Below are 24,747 nucleotides of genomic sequence, written 5' to 3' on the forward strand. Positions count from 1 at the left end.
AAACTCAATCCATTACAAGAGAGTAGAGGGGGAGATAAAACATCATAAGATCCAACTATAATAGCAAAGCTCGTGATACGTCAAGATCATGCCACCTCAAGAACACGAGAGAGAAAGAGAGATCAAACACATAGCTACTGGTACATACCCTCAGCACCGAGGGAGAACTACTCCCTCCTCGTCATGGAGAGCATCGAGATGATGAAGATGGCCACCGGAGAGGGATTGCCCCCTCCGGCAGGGTGCCGGAACGGGTCTAGATTGGTTTTCGGTGGCCACGGAAGCTTCTGACGGTGGAACTCCCGATCTATTGTGCCCCCGGATGTTTTTAGGGTATATGGAGATATATAGGCGGAAGAAGTACGTCAGGGGAGCCACGAGGGGCCCACGAGGGTGGAGGGCGCGCCCAGTAGGGTGGGTGCGCCCCCTACCTCGTGGCTTCCTCGAAGCTCCCTTGACGTGGACTCCAAGTCTCCCGGGTTGCTTTCCTTCCAAAAATAAGTTCCGTGAAGTTTCAGGTCAATTGGACTCCGTTTGATTTTCCTTTTCTTCGAAACCCTAAAATAGGCAAAAAAAACAGAAACTGGCACTAGGCTCTGGGTTAATAGGTTAGTCCCAAAATTAATATAAAAGTGTTTAATAAAGCCCATAAACATCCAAAACAGATAATATAATAGCATGGAACAATCAAAAATTATAGATACGTTGGAGACGTACCAACATCCCCAAGCTTAATTCCTGCTCGTCCTCGAGTAGGTAAATGATAAAAACAGAATTTTTGATGTGGAATGCTACCAAAAATATTTATCCATGTAGTTCTCTTTATTGTGGCAAGAATATTCAGATCCATAAGATTCAAAACAAAAGTTTAATATTGCCATAAAAATAATAATACTTCAAGCATACTAACAAAGCAATCATGTCTTCTCAAAATAACATGGCCAAAGAAAGCTATCCCTACAAAATCATATAGTCTGGATATGCTCCATCTTCACCACACAAAATATTTAAATCATGCACAACCCGATGACAAGCCAAGCAATTGTTTCATACTTTTGATGTTCTCAAACTTTTTCAATCTTCACGCAATACATGAGCGTGAGCCATGGACATAGCACTATAGGTGGCATAGAATGGTGGTTGTGGAGAAGACAAAAAGGAGAAGATAGTCTCACATCAACTAGGCGTATCAACGGGCTATGAAGATGCCCATCAATAGATATCAATGTGAGTGAGTAGGGATTGCCATGCAACGGATGCACTAGAGCTATAAATGTATGGAAGCTCAACAAAAGAAACTAGTGGGTGTGCATCCAACTCGCTTGCTCATGAAGACCTAGGGCATTTTGAGGAAGCCCATCATTGGAATATACAAGCCAAGTTCTATAATGAAAGATTCCCACTAGTATATGAAAGTGACAACATAGGAGACTCTCTATCATGAAGATCATGGTGCTACTTGGAAGCACAAGTGTGGTAAAAGGATAGTAGCATTGCCCCTTCTCTCTTTTTCTCTCTCTTTTTTATTTTTTATTTGGGCCTTCTCTTTTTTTATGGCCTCTTTTCTCTTTTATTTGGGCTTCTTTGGCCTCTTTTATTTATTTATTTATTTATTTTCGTCCAGAGTCTCATCCCGACTTGTGGGGGAATCATAGTCTCCATCATCCTTTCCTCATTGGGACAATGCTCTAATAATGATGATCATCACACTTTTATTTACTTACAACTCAATAATTACAACTCGATACTTAGAACAAGATATGACTCTATATGAATGCCTCCGGCGGTGTACCAGGATGTGCAATGATTCATTAGTGACATGTATGAAAGAATTATGAACGGTGGCTTTGCCACAAATACGATGTCAACTACATGATCATGCAAAGCAATATGACAATGATGGAGTATGTCATAATAAACGGAACGGTGGAAAGTTGCATGGCAATATATCTCGGAATGGCTATGGAAATGCCATAATAGGTAGGTATGGTGGCTGTTTTGAGGAAGTTATATGGTGGGTTTATGATACCGGCGAAAGGTGCGCGGTATTAGAGAGGCTAGCAATGGTGGAAGGGTGAGAGTGCGTATAATCCATGGACTCAACATTAGTCATAAAGAACTCACACACTTATTGCAAAAATCTATTAGTTATCGAAAAAAAGTACTATGCGCATGCTCCTAGGGGGATAGATTGGTAGAAAAAGACCATCGCTCGTCCCCGACCGCCATTCATAAGGAGGACAATCAATAAATACATCATGCTCCGACTTCATCACATAACGGTTCACCATACGTGCATGCTACGGGAATCACAAACTTTAACACAAGTATCTCTCAAATTCACAACTACTCAACTAGCATGACTCTAATATTACCATCCTCATATCTCAGAACAATCATCAAGTATCAAACTTCTCATAGTATTCAATGCACTTTATATGAAAGTTTTTATTATATCCCTCTTGGATGCCCATCATATTAGGACTAGTTTCATAACCAAAGCAAACTACCATGCTGTTATAAAGACTCTCTAACATTTAATAATTTCAGATCTTGGTATTTTATTCAAGCAGCAAGCAAAGCAAAATAAAATGACATTATAAGAATAGCAAACATCATGTGAAGAAGCAAAAACTTAGGATCAACCGAAACTAACCGATAATTGTTGAAGAAGAAAGGTGGGGTGCCAGCCGGGGCATCCCCAAGCTTAGAAGCTTGAGACTTCTTGAAATATTATCTTGGGATGCCTTGGGCATCCCCAAGCTTGAGCTTTTGTGTCTCCTTAATTCCTCTCATATCACGGTCTCCCTAAATCTCAAAAGCTTCATCCACACAAAACTCAACAAGGACTCGTGAGATAAGTTAGTATAAACCATTGCAAAAACCTTATCATACTCTACTGTAGAAAATCACTAAAATTATTATTCAACATTGCATACTAAATGCCTCTGCGTATTTAATAGTCCTATCCTCAAATAGAATCATTAAAGAAGCAAACATATGCAAACAATGCAAACATAACAGCAATCTGCCTAAACAGGACAGTCTGTAAAGAATGCAGCAAGATCCATACTTCCCTAGGTCCAAAAATTATGAAAGAAAATTCCCACTGTAGTAAATCTATCAGAGCTTAATATGCAAAATGTTTCAATATTTTATCACATTCTGAATTTTCTAGGGAATTATTGCAACAGCGGTAAACTTTCTGTTTTCAAACAGCAACATGTGGACTTCTAAAATAGGCATAGTAAAGGCTATCAATGCCACTTTTATTGAAATAAAAGATGCAAAACACTGTTCTAAATAACAGTAAGAAAATCTTCACAAAATAAATTGACTCTCCAAGCAAAACAAATATCATGTGGTGAATAAAAATATAGCTCCAAGTAAAGTTACCGATGAACGAAGACGAAAGAGGGGATGCCTTCCGGGGCATCCCCAAGCTTAGGCTCTTGGTTGTCCTTGAATATTACCTTGGGGTGCCTTGGGCATACCCAAGCTTAGGCTCTTTCCACTCCTTATTCCATAGTCCATCGAATCCTTACCCAAAACTTGAAAACTTCACAACACAAAACTTAACAGAAAACTCGTAAGCTCCGTTAGTATAAGAAAACAAAACACCACTTCAAGGTACTGTAATGAACTCATTATTTATTTATATTGGTGTTAAACCTACTGTATTCCAACTTCTCTATGGTTCATAAACTCTTTTACTAGCCATAGATTCATTAAAATAAGCAAACAACACATCGAAAACAGAATCTGTCAAAAACAGAACAGTCTGTAGTAATCTGGATCAAACGTATACTTTTGGAACTCATAAAATTCTCAAATAAATTGCTGGACCTGAGGAATTTATCTATTAATCATCTTCAAAAATAATTAACTAAATAGCACTTCCCAAATAAGAATGGTAGCAATTCTCGTGAGCGCTAAAGTTTCTGTTTTTTACAGCATGATCAACAAGACTTTCCCAAAGTCTTCCCAAAGGTTCTACTTGGCACAAACACTAATTAAAAGCATAAACCCACATATAAACATAGGCTAGATGAATTATTTATTACTAAACAGGAACAAAAATAAAGTTGGGTTTCCTCCCAACAAGCGCTATCGTTTAACGCCCCTAGCTAGGCATGATGATTTCAACGATGCTCACATAAAAGATAAGAATTGTAACATAAAGAGAGCATCTTGAAGAATATTACTAGCACATTTAATTCTAAACCACTTCCTATGCATAGGGGTTTTGTGAGCAAAAAACTTGTGGGAACAATAATCAACTAGCATAGGAAGGTAAAACAAGCATAACATCAAAACTTTAAGCACATAGAGAGGAAACTTGATATTATTGCAATTCCTACAAGCATATGTTCCTCCCTCATAATAATTTTCAGTAGCATCATGAATGAATTCAAAAATATAACCAGCACCTAAAGCATTATTTTCATGATGCATAAGCATAGGATTTTTATTACTCTCCACATAAGCAAATTTATTCTCATGAATAGTAGTGGGAGCAAACTCAACAAAATAACTATCATGTGAGGCATAATCCAATTGAAAACTAAAATCATGATGACAAGTTTCATGGATATCATTATTCTTTATAGCATACAAGTCATCACAATAATCATCATAGATAGCAACTTTGTTCTCATAATCAATTGGAACCTCTTCCGAAATAGTGGAATCATTACTAAATAAAGTCATGACCTCTCCGAAACCACTTTCATCAATATAATCATCATAAATAGGGGGCATGATTTCATCTTAATAAATATTCTCATCAAAACTTGGGGGACAAAAAATATCATCTTCATCAAACATAGCTTCCCCAAGCTTGTGGCTTTGCATATCATTAGCATCATGGATATTCAAGGAATTCATACTAACAACATTGCAATCATGCTCATCATTCAAATATTTAGTGCCAAACATTTTAATGCATTCTTCTTCTAACACTTTGGCACAATTTTCCTTTCCATCATACTCAAGAAAGATATTAAAAAGATGAAGCATATGAGGCAAACTCAATTCCATATTTTTTTGTAATTTGCTTTTATAAACTAAACTAGTGCTAAAACAAGAAACAAAAAGATTCAATTGCAAGATCTAAAGATATACCTTCAAGCACTCACCTCCCCAACAACGGCGCCAGAAAAGAGCTTGATGTCTACTACACAACCTTCTTCTTGTAGACGTTGTTGGGCCTCCAAGTGCAGAGGTTTGTAGGACAGTAGCAAATTTCCCTCAAGTGGATGACCTAAGGTTTATCAATCCATAGGAGGCGTAGGATGAAGATGGTCTCTCTCAAGCAACCCTGCAACCAAATAACAAAGAGTCTCTTGTGTCCCCAACACACCCAATACAATGGTAAATTGTATAGGTGCACTAGTTCGGTGAAGAGATGGTGATACAAGTGGTATATGGGTGGTAGATAATAGTTTTTGTAATCTGAAAATATAAAAACAGCAAGGTAACGAATGATAAAAGTGAGCGTAAACGGTATTGCAATGTGTTGAAACAAGGCCTAGGGTTCATACTTTCACTAGTGCAAGTTCCCTCAACAATAATAACATAATTGGATCACATAACTATCCCTCAACATGCAACAAAGAGTCACTCCAAAGTCACTAATAGCGGAGAACAAACGAAGAGATTATGGTAGGGTACGAAACCACCTCAAAGTTATTCTTTCCAATCAATCCGTTGGGCTATTCCTATAAGTGTCACAAACAGCCCTAGAGTTCGTACTAGAATAACACCTTAAGACACAAATCAACCAAAACCCTAATGTCACCTAGATACTCCAATGTCACCTCAAGTATCCGTGGGTATGATTATACGATATGCGTCACACAATCTCAGATTCATCTATTCAACCAACACATAGAACCTCAAAGAGTGCCCCATAGTTTCTACCAGAGAATCATGACGAAAACGTGTGCCAACCCCTATGCATAGGTTCATGGGCGGAACCCGCAAGTTGATCACCAAAACATACATCAAGTGAATCACGTGGTATCCCATTGTCACCACAGATACGCACGACAAGACATACATCAAGTGTTCTCAAATCTTTAAAGACTCAATCGGATAAGATAACTTCAAAGGGGAAACTCAATCCATTACAAGAGAGTAGAGGGGGAGATAAAACATCATAAGATCCAACTATAATAGCAAAGCTCGTGATACGTCAAGATCATGCCACCTCAAGAACACGAGAGAGAAAGAGAGATCAAACACATAGCTACTGGTACATACCCTCAGCACCGAGGGAGAACTACTCCCTCCTCGTCATGGAGAGCATCGAGATGATGAAGATGGCCAGCGGAGAGGGATTGCCCCCTCCGGCAGGGTGCCGGAACGGGTCTAGATTGGTTTTCGGTGGCCACGGAAGCTTCTGACGGTGGAACTCCCGATCTATTGTGCCCCCGGATGTTTTTAGGGTATATGGAGATATATAGGCGGAAGAAGTACGTCAGGGGAGCCACGAGGGGCCCACGAGGGTGGAGGGCGCGCCCCCTACCTCGTGGCTTCCTCGAAGCTCCCTTGACGTGGACTCCAAGTCTCTCGGGTTGCTTTCCTTCCAAAAATAAGTTCCGTGAAGTTTTAGGTCAATTGGACTCCGTTTGATTTTCCTTTTCTTCGAAATTATAGATACGTTGGAGACATATCACGCCCCGTCGCCTAGGCCGCGCCGCCACCGCCGCTTGCAGCCACCGCCGCTTGCAACCGCTGCCTAGCGCCGCGCCGCCGCCCACTGCCGCAGCCCCGCTTCACCGGAGCCGCCCCGCCTTGCCGGACCTCACCGGAGGTATAAGCCGCCGTTCGTTTTTTTTAAAAAAACATGTTCGTTTTTTTAGAAAACCCTAGGTTCATTTTTTTAGATCAGTTTGTCGGTTTTCTCGGTTTAGTTTATATAGCGGACGTTCGTCCGTATGTTTGTTTTAACGAACGGTTTTCGCTCGTTAGTTACAGACAACGAAAGTTCGCTCGTTAGCCTGTTCGTCAGTTTTCTTTTTCTCGGATTTTTCGCGATTATTTTCAATCGCGATTTCTGATCCGATTTTCATTTCAGTTTATCTTTTTGCTCGTTTATCGGAATCAGGCGATTCAAGCTCCTAGATCTTCGTCTCGAAACCCTATTTCAGTTTAATCAACTTGAACAAGGTTTTGGTACTGTAAAATTTGACCTTAGTACAGATTAGTAAACGGATCTTGTTTCTTTCGTAGTTTGAGTTTCGTTGCTCCGTTTGATTTGATTCTTTTCGCAAACCGGAGTTCTTAAGTTGAAATTTCTGGTTAGATCTTCTTATTTGAGATTTACCCGTGTTTCTTTGATTGACTGCTTATGCATGCTATTGTTTGTTTGGGATAGAACACCCGGAGTGCGAAGCGTGCTACTACGAGTCCCTAGGTTTTGCGGATCGTCAGCAAGGCAAGTAACACATTGATCATAATCCTTCCATACCCAGTTTTTATGCATTAGATCCAATCCTCAAACATTGCATGATTAGGATGTGATTAACATGTGGGTTGGGAAGTAGTTGATGAGGTAGAACCTATTGCCCTGTTATATTCAAACCTTGGGAGTTACTTCTACGTATTGCTTATATTGCTATGCTATGCTCGTAGACGTGGTTTGGGTGAGTGAATCCATGACAGAAGTGAGATTGTTAATTAATGGTTCAACTTAAGGTGGCAACTTAAATACACATCTGAGTGGATTGTTTGTTGGGCACCTGGGGAATCCAGTGTTGTCCTAGGATATCCCGGAGTACCCGTGTGATCATCCTAAGGTCCGCCACCCAGGCTCAAAGGGAACTGATATATTTTCATGCTAGAAACTTCCGTGTGCAGCCACAAGCTATTATGGGCTCTAGTATAGTTGAGTAAGTTGCGTGAAGCTCCCGAAGAGGTGGATCAGCAGGTAGAGGGATGTAGGTTGGTATGGTCTGCCCGAAGTAAGGAGCTAATGCTTCTGAAAGACTGTGTCTCGGTCATCCGTTTCTCAAACACCATGTAGCGCGAGAAATCCAACGGAGGAGATCGAGTCTTGTGGGGAAAAGTGCGTAAACCTCTGCAGAGTGTATAAACTAATCATGGTTAGCCGTGTCCCTGGTTATGGACATCTTGAGTATCTAGTACTTGGAGTATCCTAAGTTTCTCATCACTATTAAATAATATTGTTGGGTTGTTAATTACTTTAATTGGAATTGAGTTGGAGGAAACTTCTAAATGATGTTTCAACTACCATGATAGTTAAATAAAATCTATTCCTTTGTTGTAGGGAAAAATTGGCTTTTCGCAAAAACTATAACCATAGAGCTTTCCACCAGCCAAATATGCATATAGTGATAGCATTATTCTGTACTTGCTCTACTGTGTTATTTTGCCAGCATATTCTATGTGCTGACCCATTTTTGGGCTGCAACGTATTATGTTGTAGACTTTTCATATGAGGAGTAAGGTTCGTTAGGTCATTGTCGTGCAGCTCAGCTATGCCGTTGGAGTTGATGGACTCACTTTATCTTCCAAGCCTTCCGTTGTTATCGTATTAGATGGCCTTAAGCCATATTTATTGTAATACGTTCTCTTTTGAGACATTCGATGTAATAAGTGTGTGATTGCTACTCTGTTATAAATCCTCGAGTACTGTGTGTGTCAGGATTACCGATCCAAGGATGACACTGAAGCACAGAGACTTGACCGTTTGAGGTCGGGTCGCTACAGTTGGTTATAATAAACTGTGTGGGATCTACTTGATTTTTTGTCTTGATTTGAATTACATAATGGGGTCACAGCAGCCATGGACGGTGTTTGAATTGCTAGACCTTTTATCTGCAGTGATCATAAAAGAATTGGAATTATTCAGGGTTCGTTTGGACATTTTATGCATTAACTGAGTTTTCAATGCATTTATGTGCATAATTCAAATTTGAACTACATGCACATGCTCCAATGCATATAAATTGGTTGAAAAATCAAATCTTTTTTCCTTGGGTGCATGCTTAGGTCCCATGCAAGAAATGGAATAAACGTCGAACACCCTGCCACCGTCACTCGGCCGCAAGCATTGAGATACCTGGTTTTTAAATTCTAGTAAATCCAAAACTCGTCTGAAATTCATGAAACTTGGCATGCTATCATGGAGCGGCATCAACATGGCGTGGTAAAGTTTTTGTCCCATTTGGCGCAGGTTTGGGTATATGCTTCTCACAAACTAGAGCTTCTCAGAACAAGCATGATGGTTTCAGTAGGGAACGCCCAAACTTTGGGGACGAAACGATATCCATTGCCTCTAATTGCTTTAAATTTTTTTCTCGTGTAACCATAGAACACTAGGAGTGTTGTGTTATTTTTTGTGATTTTTTGGGGTTCGTTTGGACATTTTTATGCATTAAGTGAGTTTTCAATGCATTTATGTGCATAATTCAAATTTGAACTACATGCACATGCTCCGGTGCATATAAATTGGTTGAAAAATCAAATCTTTGGTCCTTGGGTGCATGCTTAGGTCCCATGCAAGAAATGGGAATGAATGTCAAGCACCGTGCCACCGTCACTCGGCCGCAAACATTGAGATACCTGGTTTTTAAATTCTAGTAAATCCAAAACTCGTCTGAAATTCATGAAACTTGGCATGCTATCATGGAGCGGCATCAACATGTCGTGGTAAAGTTTTTGTCCCATTTGGGGCAGGTTTGGGTATATGCTTCTCACAAACCAGAGCTTCTCACAACAAGCATGATGGTTTCGGTAGGAAACGCCCCAACTTTTGGGGCGAAACGATATCCCTTACCTCTAATTGCTTTCAAAATTTTCTTGTGTCAACATAGAACAACATGAGTGTTGTGTTATTTTTGTGATTTTTTGGGGTTTGTTTGGACATTTTTATGCATTAAGTGAGTTTTCAGTGCATTTATGTGCATAATTCAAATTTGAACTACATGCACATGCGCCGGTGCATATATATTGGTTGAAAAATCAAATCTTTGGTCCTTGGGTGCATTCTTAGGTCCCATGCAAGAAATGGGAATGAATGTCAAGCACCGTGCCGCCGTCACTCGACCGCAAACATTGAGATACATAGTTTATAAATTCTAGTAAATCCAAAACTCGTCTTAAATTCATGAAACTTGGCATGCTATCATGGAGCGGCATCAACATGTTGTGGTAAAGTTTTTGTCCCATTTGGGGCAAGTTTGGGTATATGATTCTCACAAACCAGAGCTTCTCACAACAAGCATGATGGTTTCGGTAGGGAACGCCCCAACTTTGGGGCCGAAACGATATCCATTGCCTCTAATTGCTTTCAAAAAAATTTCTTGTGTCAACATAGAACAACATGAGTGTTGTGTTACTTTTTGTTATTTTTCGGGGTTCGTTTGGACATTTTTATGCATTAAGTGAGTTTTCAATGCATTTATGTGCATAATTCAAATTTGAACTACATGCACATGCTCCGGTGCATACAAATTGGTTGAAAAATCAAATCTTTGGTCCTTGGGTGCATGCTTAGGTCCCATGCAAGAAATGGGAATGAATGTCAAGAACCGTGCCACCGTCACTCGACCGCAAACATTGAGATACCTAGTTTTTAAATTCTAGTAAATCCAAAACTCGTCTAAAATTCATGAAACTTGGCATGCTATCATGGAGCGGCATCAACATGCCGTGGTAAAGTTTTTGTCCCATTTGGGGCAGATTTGGGTATATGCTTATCACAAACCAGAGCTTCTCACAACAAGCATTATGGTTTCGGTAGGGAATGCCCCAACTTTAGGGGCGAAACAATATCCATTGCCTCTTATTGCTTTCAATTTTTTTTCTCATGTCAACATAGAACAATACAGACATGTGCAAGATCTAAAGATATACCTTCAAGCACTCACCTCCCCGACAACGGCGCCAGAAAAGAGCTTGATGTCTACTACACAACCTTCTTCTTGTAGACGTTGTTGGGCCTCCAAGTGCAGAGGTTTGTAGGACAGTAGCAAATTTCCCTCAAGTGGATGAACTAAGGTTTATCAATCTGGAGGAGGCATAGGATGAAGATGGTCTCTCTCAAGAAATCCTGCAACCAAATAACAAAGAGTCTCTTGTGTCCCCAACACACCCAATACAATGGTAAATTGTATAGGTGCACTAGTTCGGCGAAGAGATGGTGATACAAGTGGTATATGGGTGGTAGATAATAGTTTTTGTAATCTGAAAATATAAAAACAGCAAGGTAACAAATGATAAAAGTGAGTGTAAACGATATTGCAATGTGTTGAAACAAGGCCTAGGGTTCATACTTTCACTATTGCAAGTTCCCTCAACAATAAGAACATAATTGGATCACATAACTATCCCTCAACATGCAACAAAGAGTCACTCCAAAGTCACTAATAGCGGAGAACAAACGAAGAGATTATTGTAGGGTACGAAACCACCTCAAAGTTATCCTTTCTGATCGATCTATTCAAGAGTCCATAGTATAATAGCACGAAGCTATTCTTTCCGTTCGATCTATCCTATAGTTCGTACTAGAATAACACCTTAAGACACAAATCAACCAAAACCCTAATGTCACATAGATACTCCAATGTCACCTCAAGTATCTGTGGGTATGATTATACGATATGCATCACACAATCTCAGATTCATCTATTCAACCAACACAAAGAACTTCAAAGAGTGCCCCAAAGTTTCTATTAGAGGGTCAAGACGAAAACGTGTGCCAACCCCTATGCATAAGTTCACAAGGTCATGGAACTCGCAAGTTGATCACCAAAACATACATCAAGTGGATCACGTGATATCCCATTGTCACCACAGATAAGCACATGCAAGACATACATCAAGTGTTCTCAAATCCTTAAAGACTCAATCCGATAAGATAACTTCAAAGGGAAAACTCAATCCATTACAAGAGAGTAGAGGGGGAGAAACATCATAAGATCCAACTGTAATAGCAACGCTCGCGATACATCAAGATCGTACCACCTCAAGAACACGAGAGAGAGAGAGATCAAACACATAGCTACTGGTACATACCCTCAGCCCCGAGGCCGAACTACTCCCTCGTCATCATGGAGAGCACCGGGACCGAAGAGGGATTCCCCCCTCCGGCAGGGTGCCGGAACGGGTCTAGATTGGTTTTCGGTCGCTACAGAGGCTTCTGGCGGTGGAAGTCCCGATCTAGGTTATTTTCTGGAGGTTTCTGTATTTATAGGAATTTTTGGCGTTGGTCTCACGTCAAGGGGGTCTCCGAGTCATCCACGAGGGTGGGGGGGCTCGCCCTCCTGCCTTGTGGACGGCTCGGGACTCTTTTGGCCCAACTATTTTACTCCCGGGGCCTCTTTTGGTCCATAAAAAATCATCAAAAATTGGCATGTCAATTAGACTCTATTTGGTAATCCTTTTCTGTAAAACTCAAAAACAAGGAAAAAACAGAAACTGGCACTAGGCTCTAGGTTAATAGGTTAGTCCCAAAAATCATATAAAATAGCATATAAATGCATATAAAACATCCAAGGTTGATAATATAATAGCATGGAACAATCAAAAATTATAGATACGTTGGAGACGTATCAAGCATCCCCAAGCTTGATTCTTGCTCGTCCTCGAGTAGGTAAATGATAAAAACAGAATTTTTGATGTGGAATGCTACCTAACATATTTATCTATGGAATCCTATTTATTGTGGCAAGAATATTCAGATCCATAAGATTCAAGACAAAAGTTTAATATTGACATAAGAATAATAATACTTCAAGCATACTAACTAAGTAGTCATGTCTTCTCAAAATAACATGGCCAAAGAAAGCTTATCCCTACAAAATCATATAGTTTGGCTATGCTTCATTTTCGTCACACAAAAGTGTTCTCATCATGCACAACCTGGTTGACAAGCCAAGCAATTGTTTCATACTTCAGTATTCTCAAACTTTTTTCAACTTTCACGCAATACATGAGTGTGAGTGATGAACCACAAGTATAGGGGATCTATCGTAGTCCTTTCAATAAGTAGGAGTGTCGAACCCAACGAGGAGCAGAAGGAAATGATAAGCGGTTTCCAGCCAGGTATTCTCTGCAAGTACTGAAATAAGTGGTAACAGATAGTTTTGTGATAGGATAATTTGTAACGAGCAACAAGTAACAAAAGTAAATAAAGTGCAGAAATGTGGCCAATCCTTTTTGTAGCAAAGGACAAGCCTGGAAAAACTCTTATATAGAGGAAAGCGCTCCCGAGGACACATGGGAATATCATCAAGCTTGTTTTCATCACGTTCATATGATTCGCGTTTGGTACTTTGATAATTTGGTATGTGGGTGGACCGGTGCTTGGGTACCGCCCGTACTTGGACAAGCATCCCACTTATGATTAACCTCTATTGCAAGCATCCGCAACTACAACAAAAGTATTAAGGTAAACCTAACCATAGCATGAAACATATGGATCCAAATCAGCCCCTTACGAAGCAATGCATAAACTAGGGTTTAAGCTTCTGTCACTCTAGCAACCCATCATATACTTATTACTTCCCAATGCCTTCCTCTAGGCCCAAATAATGGTGAAGTGTCATGTAGTCGACGTTCACATAACACCACTAGAGGAGAGACAACATACATCTCATCAAAATATCGAACGACTACCAAATTCACACGACTACTAATAGCAAGACTTCTCCCATGTCCTCAGGATCAAACGTAACTACTCACAAAGCATAAACATGTTCATAATCAGAGGGGTATTAATATGCATATAGGATCTGAACATATGATGTTCTACCAATTAAAACAACTAGCATCAACTACAAGGAGTAATTAACACTACTAGCAACCTACTAGCACCAATACCGTACTTGGAGACAAGAATTGGATACAAGAGATGAACTAGGGTTTTGAGAGGAGATGGTGCTGATGAAGATGTTGATGGAAATTGCCCTCTCCCAATGAGAGGAGCGTTGGTGATGATGATGGCGATGATTTCACCCTCCGGGAGGGAAGTTTCCCCGGCAGAACAGCTCCGCCAGAGCCCTAGATTGGTTCCGCCAAGGTTCCGCCTCGTGGCGGCGGAGTTACGTCTGAGAAGATGGCTTGTTATTTTTTCCCATCGAAAGACTTCATATAGCAGAAGATGGCCACCGGAGGGCCACCAGGGGGCCCACGAGGTAGGGGGCGTGCCCAGGGGGGTAGGGCACGGCCCCACCCTCGTGGGCAGGGTGTGGCCCCCTGGTGAATCTCTTCCACTGAGTATTTTTTATATATTCTGAAAACATCTTCCGTGAAGTTTCAGGACTTTTGGAGCTGTGCAGAATAGGTCTCTAATATTTGCTCCTTTTCCATCCCAGAATCCCAGCTGCCGGCATTCTCCCTCTTTATGTAAACCTTGTAAAATAAGAGAGAATAGGCATAAGTATTGTGACATAATGTGTAATAACAGCCCATAATGCAATAAATATCGATATAAAAGCATGATGCAAAATGGATGTATCAACTCCCCCAAGCTTAGACCTCGCTTGTCCTCAAGCGAAAGCCGAAATCAAAAAATATGTCCACATGTTTAGAGATAGAGGTGTCGATAAAAATAAAATATGGACATGAGGGCATCATGATCATTCTTAGAACAGCAACTTATATTATTCTTGTCATATAATCTCTTATGCTAGAGTAATAATTCAATCACAATTTCAAGTATGAATCATAAACTTCATTGAAAACTAGCAAACTATAATCTCAGTCATTGGAGCAATTGCAATTTATCATAACATAGGAAAGAGTCAATGTATAAGAGCTTTTCAGCAAGTCCACATACTCAACTATCATATAATCTTTCACAATTGCTGACACTCTGTAAGTGCATCTAGTGCCACCCCTAGTTGGTTTTGGAGTATTGACGACAAACCTAGTTGAGGGACTAATGTGTTTGTGAGAATTGCAGGATAACACAGGTAGAAGTCCCTCATTGATTCGGTTTTACTACCAGAGATGACCCCTAAAACTGTATGAAGACATTGAAGTCAAAGGTGGTATATGAAGATATTCACATTGAAGACTATGACAAGAGAAGACACTATATGAAGCCTATGGAGCTCGAAGACTTAGATCTTTCGTAGTTCTTTTTCTTTTGTGTTGAGTCATAGGAACCACCATACTGTTAAGTGGGGTCCAAGAGAACCAGTCAGAATGACTGAAGTGATGCCTAAACCAAAAACCTATGTCTTCGAGTGAAGACTATGAGAGCGAATCTTGTCCAGAATCGGACAAGTCAGCTTTGCTTGTAGCCCAAGTAAAGTTGCCATGTGAGTTTGAAATCTGACCGTTGGAACATGTGTCAGTTCCTTAGTGACCCAGGGTCATTTCGGACAAATCAGGTCGGGTTGCCAAGTGGCTATAAATAGCCCACCCCCTACAACCATAAACGGTTGGCTGCTCAGATTGAAAGCACGGCTTTTGTCGTTTGAGAGCAACCCCTCGAAGCCTTTGAGAGAGAATTCCTTGCGAGGATAAAGCCCTAAGCACCAGAGCCAGAGAGAATTGGGCATCACTTAAGTCTTCTTGTCTGTGTGATCTGAAGACTTATTACACTTGAGGACTGTGCATCCTCCAGCCGGTTAGGCGTCGCGGTCTGAGCTTCCAAGAGACATTGTGGATTGCCAGTGAAGAAAGTCTGTGAAGGTTTGGGAGTCTACCTTGAAGACTTACCAGAGTGATTGGGCGAGGTCTATGTGACCTTAGCTCAAGGAGAATACGGTGAGGACTGGGTGTCCTGAGCTGCGTGTTCAGGACTGTGTGTCCTAAGGTTTAAATACCTACCTGCTCCAACCAGACGTACAGTTGTCACAGCAACTGGAACTGGTTCAACAAATCATTGTCTTCAACGAGTCACTGGTTTCATCTTCACTTCACTTTACTTACTGTTACTCCTTGTGAAGTCATTGTATGTTTGCTCTATCATTTGTCTTCACTGAGTGACTGGGTGTTCTGTTTGGCTTCACAATATCTTCCTACCTGATCCTTACTACCTAGCTGCTATTAGTCTTTGTGCTTTCACTTCATTGAATACTTGACTATGGTTTGCCTAGTGTAGTCTACCTTCCGCTGCATGGTAATAGGTTTAATTTTATCGTTTGTCTTCAAAACTTCTATGTTCTGAAGACTTTCATAAAAATCGCCTATTCACCCCCCTCTAGTCGATATAACGCACTTTCACACTCATGCAATACTTATGGGTATGGAGTTTTAATCGGACAAAGAGAAAGATAGGGGCTTATAGTTTTGCCTCCCAACATTTTACCTCAAGGGTAATGTCAACAATAATAGTTCATGAAAACTTACATCCAATTAGCCATATATACCAAGATCTTTCCAACATACCATGCTTGCAAAAGGATAAAATGTAAAAAGGAAGGGTGAAGATCACCATGACTCTTATGCAAGGTAGGAAGTGAAAGTAAAAGATAGGCCCTTCGCAGAGGGAAGCAGAGGTTGTCATGCGCTTTTATGGTTGGATGTACAAAATCTTAGTGCGAAAGAATGTCACTTTATATTGCCACTTGTGATATGGACCTTTATTATGCAGTTTGTCACTTTTATTTCTTCCATATCACACGATCGTATAAAGTTTGTTTTCTCCCACACTAATAAGTCATACATATTTAGGGAACAATTTTCATTGCTTGCACCGATGACAACTTACTTAGAGGATCTTACCCAATCCATAGGTAGGTATGATGGACTCTGACGATAAAACTGGTTTAAGGGTATTTGGAAGCACAAGTAGTATCTCTACTTGGTGCGATGAATCTGGCTAGCACGAGGGGGAAAGGCAAGCTCAACCATGTTGGATGATCCATGACAATATAATTTATCTCAGATGTAAGAAAACATAACCCATTACATTGTCTTCCTTGTCCAACGTCAACTCTTTTAGCATGTCATATTTTAATGAGTGCTAACGATCATAAAAGATGTCCAAGATAGTATATCTATATGTGAAGACCTCTCTTTCTTTATTACTTCCTATTAATTGCAACGATGACAAAAACTATGTTTGTCAACCCTCAACAACTTTTATTCATCATACTTTTTCTATGTGAGCTCATTACTCTCCATAAGACTCACATGATCTCTTTGTTTCTTTTTATTTCTTTCTCTTTTCTTTTATCCCCTTAGGATCATGGCAAAATAATCAAGCCCTTGACTCAACACTAATCTTTATTATATAGCTCACGGACTTGATTACATAGAAGGATTATAAAGTGAAACTCACAACTAGATCATACTAAGAACTTTTATTCTACTAGATCAAGATATTACCAAAAGGATCGAACTAAGAAAAACGGTAAAGATAAAAGTGATGGTGATACGATACTGGGGCACTCCCCCAAGCTTGGCAGTTGCCAAGGGGAGTGCCCATACCCATGTAATTATGTCTCCTTTGTTGGTGAAGAAGGTGGAGTCGTTGATGATGGATAGTCGCACATCGAGCGTAAGAGGTCTTCTAACTTGCGGATAATGCCCTTGAGTGCGATGATATGCTCCTTCAACAAAATATTATCACGTGTGAGATACTTATTTTGTATACGAGCTAACTCAATCATCTTGAAAGCTTCGATCTCTGTTGGGGTAAGAAGATTGTGATCAAGTTGAAGGGTGTCTTTTGTTGCCGGAACTTGATCCCCCATGGCTTTCTTGATCCCTTCATCCTTGTTGATAAACATGGGTTCTTCTCTCTTCATCTCTATCTTCATTAGCCAAGCATCGTTTCCCTAATGGTTGGAGGAGGAGGGAGACGACATAGTGCTTGGCCTTGACAACCCTGACAGAAAACAGCTCGAAACAAAGACAGGAGATTTTTGCGTGATACGGGGGTCAAAACCTCCGGGAGATTATATTATGAATTTTTGCCGACCAAAATACGTGTCGTGTACGAAAACAGAGTCCAGAGAGCACACGAGGTGCCCACGAGGTAGGGGGCGCGCCCTCCACCCTCGTGGAGCCCTCGTGTCCTTCCCGGACCGCTTCTTATTTTTCTATTTTTCTAAATATTCTAAAACGGAGAAATATTGCCTTAAAAACTGTTTTGGAGTCGGTTTACTTACCGTACCACATACCTATTCCTTTTCGGAGTCTGAAACATTCCGGAAAGTGTCCCTTATGTATTCCTCCGGGGTTACGGTTTCAATAACATTGGTTTCAACATTTATGGGATTACCTGAGATATAATGTTTGATTCTTTGACCGTTCACTGATACGTCTCCAACATATCTATAATTTTTTATTGCTCCATGCTATATTATCTACTGTTTTGGACTATATTGGGCTTTATTTTCCACTTTTATATTATTTTTGGGACTAACCTATTAACCGGAGGCCCAACCCAGAATTGCTGTTTTTTGCCTATTTCAGTGTTTTGAAGAAATGAAATATCAAACGGAGTCCAAACGGAATGAAACCTTCGGGAACGTGATTTTCTCATCGAATATGACCCAGGAGACTTGGACCCTATGCCAAGGAAGCTTCGAGGTAGGCACGAGGTAGGGGGCGCGCCCTATACCCCCAGGCGCGCCCCCCACCCTCATGGGCCCACCGAAGCTCCACCGACGTACTTTTCCTCCTATATGTACCTACGTACCCCCAAACGAACAGATACGGAGCCAAAAACCTAATTCCACCGCCGCAACTTTCTATATCCATGAGATCCCATCTTGGGGCCTGTTCCGGAGCTTCGCGGGAGAGGGCCGTCATCACGGAGGGCTTCTACATCATCATAGCCTCTCTGATAAAGTGTGAGTAGTTTACCTCATACCTTCGGGTCCATAGTTAGTAGCTAGATGGCTTCTTCTCTCTTTTTGGATCTCAATACAAAGTTCTCCCCCTCTCTCGTGGAGATCTATTCGATGTAATCTTCTTCTTTTTGTGGTGTGTTTGTTGAGATCGATGAATTGTGGGTTTATGATCAAGTCTATCTATGAATAATATTTGAATCTTCTATAAATTCTTTTATGTATGATTGGTTATCTTTGCAAGTCTCTTTGAATTATCAGTTTGGTTTGGCCTACTAGATTGGTTTTTCTTACCATGGGAGAAGTGCTTAGCTTTGGGTTCGATCTTGCGGTGTCCTTTCCCAGTGACAGAAGGGGCAGCAAGGCACGTATTGTATCATTGCCATCGAGGACAACAAGATGGGGTTTATTTCATATTGCATGAATTTATCTCTCTACATCATGTCATCTTGCTTAAAACGTTACTCTGTTTTTAACTTAATACTCTAGAAGCAGGCTGGATGGCGGTCGGTGAGTGGAGTAATAGTAGTAGATGCAGAATCATTTCGGTCTACTTGTCACAGACGTGATGCCTATATACATGATCATGCCTAGATATTCTCATAACTATGCTCAATTCTGTCAATTGCTCAACAGTAATTTGTTCACCCACCGTAGAATACTTATGCTCTTGAGAGAAGCCACTAGTGAAACCTATGGCCCCGGGTCTATTCTCATCATATCAATCTCCATCACTTTAATCTTGCTTTGCTTTTTTACTTTGCCTTTTACTTTTCACTTTGCATCTCTATACCAAAAATACTATCTATCAGATCTCACTCTCGTAAGTGACCGTGAAGGGATTGACAACCCCTAATCGCGTCGGTTGCGAGTAGCTATCGTTTTGTGCAGGTACGAGGGACTTGAGTGTGGCCTCCTATTGGATTGATACCTTGGTTCTCAAAAACTGAGGGAAATACTTACGCTACTCTGCTGCATCATCCTCTCCTCTTCGGGTAAAACCAACGCAAGATCAAGAGGTAGCAAGAAGAATTTCTGGCGCCGTTGCCGGGGAGTCTACACAAAAAGTCAACATACCAAGTACCCATCACAATCCCTATCTCTCGCATTACATTAGTTGCCATTTGCCTCTCGTTTTCCTCTCCCCCACTTCACCCTTGCCGTTTGATTCACCCTCTCTTTCTCCTTCTCCTCCTCCTTTCTCCGTTTGCCTTTTCCTCGCTTGCCTTTTGTTTGCTCATGTGTTGGATTGCTTGTTTGTCGCGATGGCTCAACATACTACCAAATTGTGTGACTTCACCAATACCAATAATAATGATTTCCTTAGCACTCCGATTGCTCCTCTTGCCAATACTGAATCTTGTGAAATCAATATTGCCTTGTTGAATCTTGTTATGAAAGATCAGTTTGCCGTCCTTCCTAGTGAAGATGACGCTACTCATCTGAATAGCTTCGTTGATTTATGTGATATGCAAAAGAAAAAATATGCCGATAATGATGTCGTTAAATTGAAGCTATTTCCTTTTTTGCTTAGATCATGCTAAAGCTTGGTTTTCATCTTTGCCTAAAAATAGTATTGATTCTTGGAACAAGTGCAAAGATGCTTTTATCTCTAAGTATTTTCCTCCCGCTAAGATCATCTCTCTTAGAAACGATATTATGAATTTTAAGCAACCTGATCATGAACATGTTGCACAAGCTTGGGAGAGAATGAAATTAATGATACGTAATTGCCCTACTCATGGTTTAAATTTGTTGATGATTATACAAAAAATTTATGCCGGATTGAATTTTGCTTCTAGAAATCTTTTAGATTCGGCCGCGGGAGGCACTTTTATGGAAATCACTTTAGGAGATGCTACTAAACTCCTAGATAATATTATGGTTAATTATTCTCAATGGCATACTGAAAGATCTTCTAATAAAAAAGTGCATGCGATAGAAGAAATCAATGTTTTGAGTGGAAAGATGGATGAACTTATGAAATTATTTGCTACTAAGAGTGTTTCTTCTAATCCTAATGATATGCCTTTGTCTACTTTGATTGAGAATAACAATGAATCTATGAATGTGAATTTTGTTGGTAGGAATAATTTTGGTAACAACGCGTATAGAGGGAATTTTAATCCTAGGCCTTATCCTAGTAATCCTTCTAATAATTATGGAAATTCCTACAACAACTCTTATGGAAATTATAATAAGATGCCCTCTGAATTTGAGAATAGTGTTAAAGAGTTTATGAATTCACAAAAGAATTTTAATGCTTTGCTTGAAGAGAAATTACTTAAAGTTGATGATTTGGCTAGGAACGTTGATAGAATTTCTCTTGAGATTGATTCTTTAAAGCTTAGATCTATTCCTCCCAAGCATGATATCAATGAGTCTCTCAAAGCCATGAGAATTTCCATTGACGAGTGCAAGGAAAGAACCGCTAGGATGCGTGCTTCCAAAGATGCCTTTATTAAAGCGTGTTCTTCCAATTCCTATGAAAATCAAGATGAAGATCTAAAAGTTATTGATTTGTCCCCTATCAAATATTTGTTTTGCAATATGAATCTTGATGAAACTGAATATGATCTTCCTTTACCTAAAAGATGTTCTAAAAATTCGGAGTATTTAGATCTTTATGATGAAATTGATGAAAGTGGGATTGAAAGAAATAAAAATCTAGATGTTGCTAAACCCACTATATTGGATTTCAAGTAATTTAATTATGAAAGTTGCTCTTTATTTGATTGTATTTCCTTGTTGCAATCCATGCTAAATTCTCCACATGCTTATAGTCAAAAGAAAGCCTTTACCGAACATATTGTTGATGCCTTGATGCAATCTTATGAAGAAAATCTTGAGTTAAAAGTTTCTATCCCTAGGAAACTCTATTATGAGTGGGAACCAACTATTAAAATTAAAAATCATGAGTTTTATGCTTTGTGTGATTTGGGTGCTAGTGTTTCCACTATCCCCAAAACTTTGTGTGATTTGCTAGATTTCTGCGATTTTGATGATTGCTCTCTAAACTTGCATCTTGCGGATTCCACTATTAAGGAACCTATGGGAAGAATTAATGATGTTCTTGTTGTTGCAAATAGAAATTATGTGCCCATAGATTTCATTGTTCTTGATATAGATTGCAATCCTTCTTGCCCTATTATTCTTGGTAGACCTTTCCTTAGAACGGTTGGTGCGATTATTGATATGAAGGAAGGGAATATTAGATTTCAATTTCCATTAAAAATGGCATGGAACACTTTCCTAGAAATAAAATAAAATTGCCATATGAAACTATCATGAGATCCACTTATGGATTGCCTACCAAAGATGGCAATACCTAGATCTATCCTCGCTTTTATGCCTATCTAGGGGCGTTAAACGATAGCGCTTGTTGGGAGGCAACCCAATTTTATTTTTAGTTTTTTATGTTTTTCTTATGTTAGGGAATAAATAACCCATATACATTCTGTTTGGATGTGGTTTTGTGTTTTAATTAGTGTTTGTGCCAAGTTAGACCTATTGGATCTTCTTGGATGATAGTTATTTGATCTTGCTGTAATTTCCAGAAACTTTGCGTTCAGTGCCCGAATTATTAAAAATCATCAGAATGTGATAAAATACTGATTACAATTTCTGCTGATCAATAAACAAATTTTCTAGGTCTTCCAATTTTGGTAGATGTTTTGGAGTTCCAGAAGTTTGCGTTAGTTATAGATTACTACAGACTGTTCTATTTTTGACAGATTCTGTTTTTCGTGTGTTGTTTGCTTATTTTGATGAATCTATGGCTAGTAAAATAGTTTATAATCCATAGAGAAGTTGTAATACAGTAGTTTTAACACCAATATAAATAAAGAATGAGTTCATTACAGTACCTTGAAGTGGTCTTTTGTTTTCTTTCTCTAACGGAGCTCACGAGATTTCTATTGAGTTTTGTGTTGTGAAGTTTTCAAGTTTTGGGTGAATTCTTTTGATGGATTATGGAACAAGGAGTGGAAAGAGCCTAAGATTGGGGATGACCGTGGAACCCCCAAGATAATCCAACGACACCAAAAAGTCAAAGCTTGGGGATGCCCCGGAAGGCATCCCCTCTTTCGTCTACTTCCATCGGTAATTTACTTGGAGCTATATTTTTATTCACCAACATGATATGTGTTTTGCTTAGAGCGTCTTGTATTATTTGTGTCTTTGTTTGCTAGTGTGCCACAATCATCCTTGCTGTACACACCTTTTGATAGAGCCATACATGAATTAGAATTTGATAGAATACTCTATGTGCTTCACTTATATCTTTTGAGCTATGTAGTTTTGCTCTATGTGCTTCACTTATATCTTTTGAGCGTTATAATTTTGCTCTATGTGCTTCATTTAGATCTTTTAGAGCACGGTGGTGTATTTGTTTTAAAGAAACTATTGATCTCTCATGCTTCACTTAAATTATTTTGAGAGTCTTAATAGCATGGTAAGTTGCTTAATAATAACATGCTTGGTATTCAAGATTTGTGAAACTTTCTTTTGAGTGCGTTGAATACTAAGAAAATTTGGATGCTTGATAATTGTTTTGAGATATGGAGGTAGTAATATCAAAGTCATGCTAGTAGAGTAATTGTGAATTTGAGAAGTGCTTGAGTTAAAGTTTGCAAGTCCCGTAGCATGCACGTATGGTAAACGTTATGCAACAAATTTGAAACATGAGGTGTTATTTGATTGTCCTCCTTATGAGTGGCGGTCGGGGACGAGTGATGGTCTTTTCCTACCAATCTATCCCCCTAGGAGCATGCGCGTAATGCTTTGGTTTTTGATGGCTTGTAGATTTTCGCAATAAGTATATGAGTTCTTTATGACTAATGTTGAGTCCATGGATTATACGCACTCTCACCCTTCCATCATTGCTAGCCTCTACGGTACCGTGCATTGCCCTTTCTCACATCGAGAGTTGGTGCAAACTTCGCCGGTGCATCCAAACCCCGTGATGTGATACGCTCTTTCACAAATAAACCTCCATATATCTTCCTCAAAACAGCCACCATACCTACCTATTATGGCATTTCCATAGCCATTCCGAGATATATTGCCATGCAACTTTCCACCATCCAGTTTATCATGACACATTCATCATTTTCATATTGCTAGCATGATCATGTAGTTGACATAGTATTTGTGGCAAAGCCACCGTTCATAATGCTTTCATACTTGTCACTCTTGATTCATTGCATATCCCGGTACACCGCCGGAGGCATCCATATAGAGTCATACTTTCTTCTAGTATCAAGTTGTAATCATTGAGTTGTAAATAAATAGAAGTGTGATGATCATCATTCAATAGAGCATTGTCCCAAAAAAGAGAAAGGCCAAAGAAAAAAAGAAGGCCCAAAAAAATAGAAAATAAATAAAAAGGGGCAATGCTACTATCCTTTTTTCCACACTTGTGCTTCAAAATCTTCATGATAGAGAGTCTCGTGTTCTGTCACTTTCATATACTAGTGGGAATTTTTCATTATAGAACTTGGCTTGTATATTCCAACAATGGGCCTCCTCAAGTGCCCTAGGTCTTCGTGAGCAAGCAAGTTGGATGCACACCCACTTAGTTTCTTTTGTTGACCTTTCATACATTTATAGCTCTAGTGCATCCGTTGCATGGCAATCCCTACTCCTTGCATTAACATCAGTCGATGGGCATCTCCATAGCCCATTGATTAGCCTCATTGATGTGAGACTTTCTCCTTTTTGTCTTCTCCACATAACCCCCATCATTATATTCTATTCCACCCATAGTGCTATATCCATGGCTCACGCTCTTGTATTGCGTGAAAGTTCAAGAGTTTGAAATTATTAAGGTATGAAACAATTGCTTGGTTGTCATCGGGGTTTGATACGTCCATTTTGCATCATGCTTTTATATCGATATTTATTGCATTATGGACTGTTATTTCACTTTATGTCACAATACTTATGGCTATTCTCTCTTATTTTA

The sequence above is a fragment of the Triticum urartu genome, chromosome 4, assembly GCF_003073215.2.
Source record: "Triticum urartu cultivar G1812 chromosome 4, Tu2.1, whole genome shotgun sequence".
Lineage (NCBI taxonomy): Eukaryota > Viridiplantae > Streptophyta > Magnoliopsida > Poales > Poaceae > Triticum > Triticum urartu.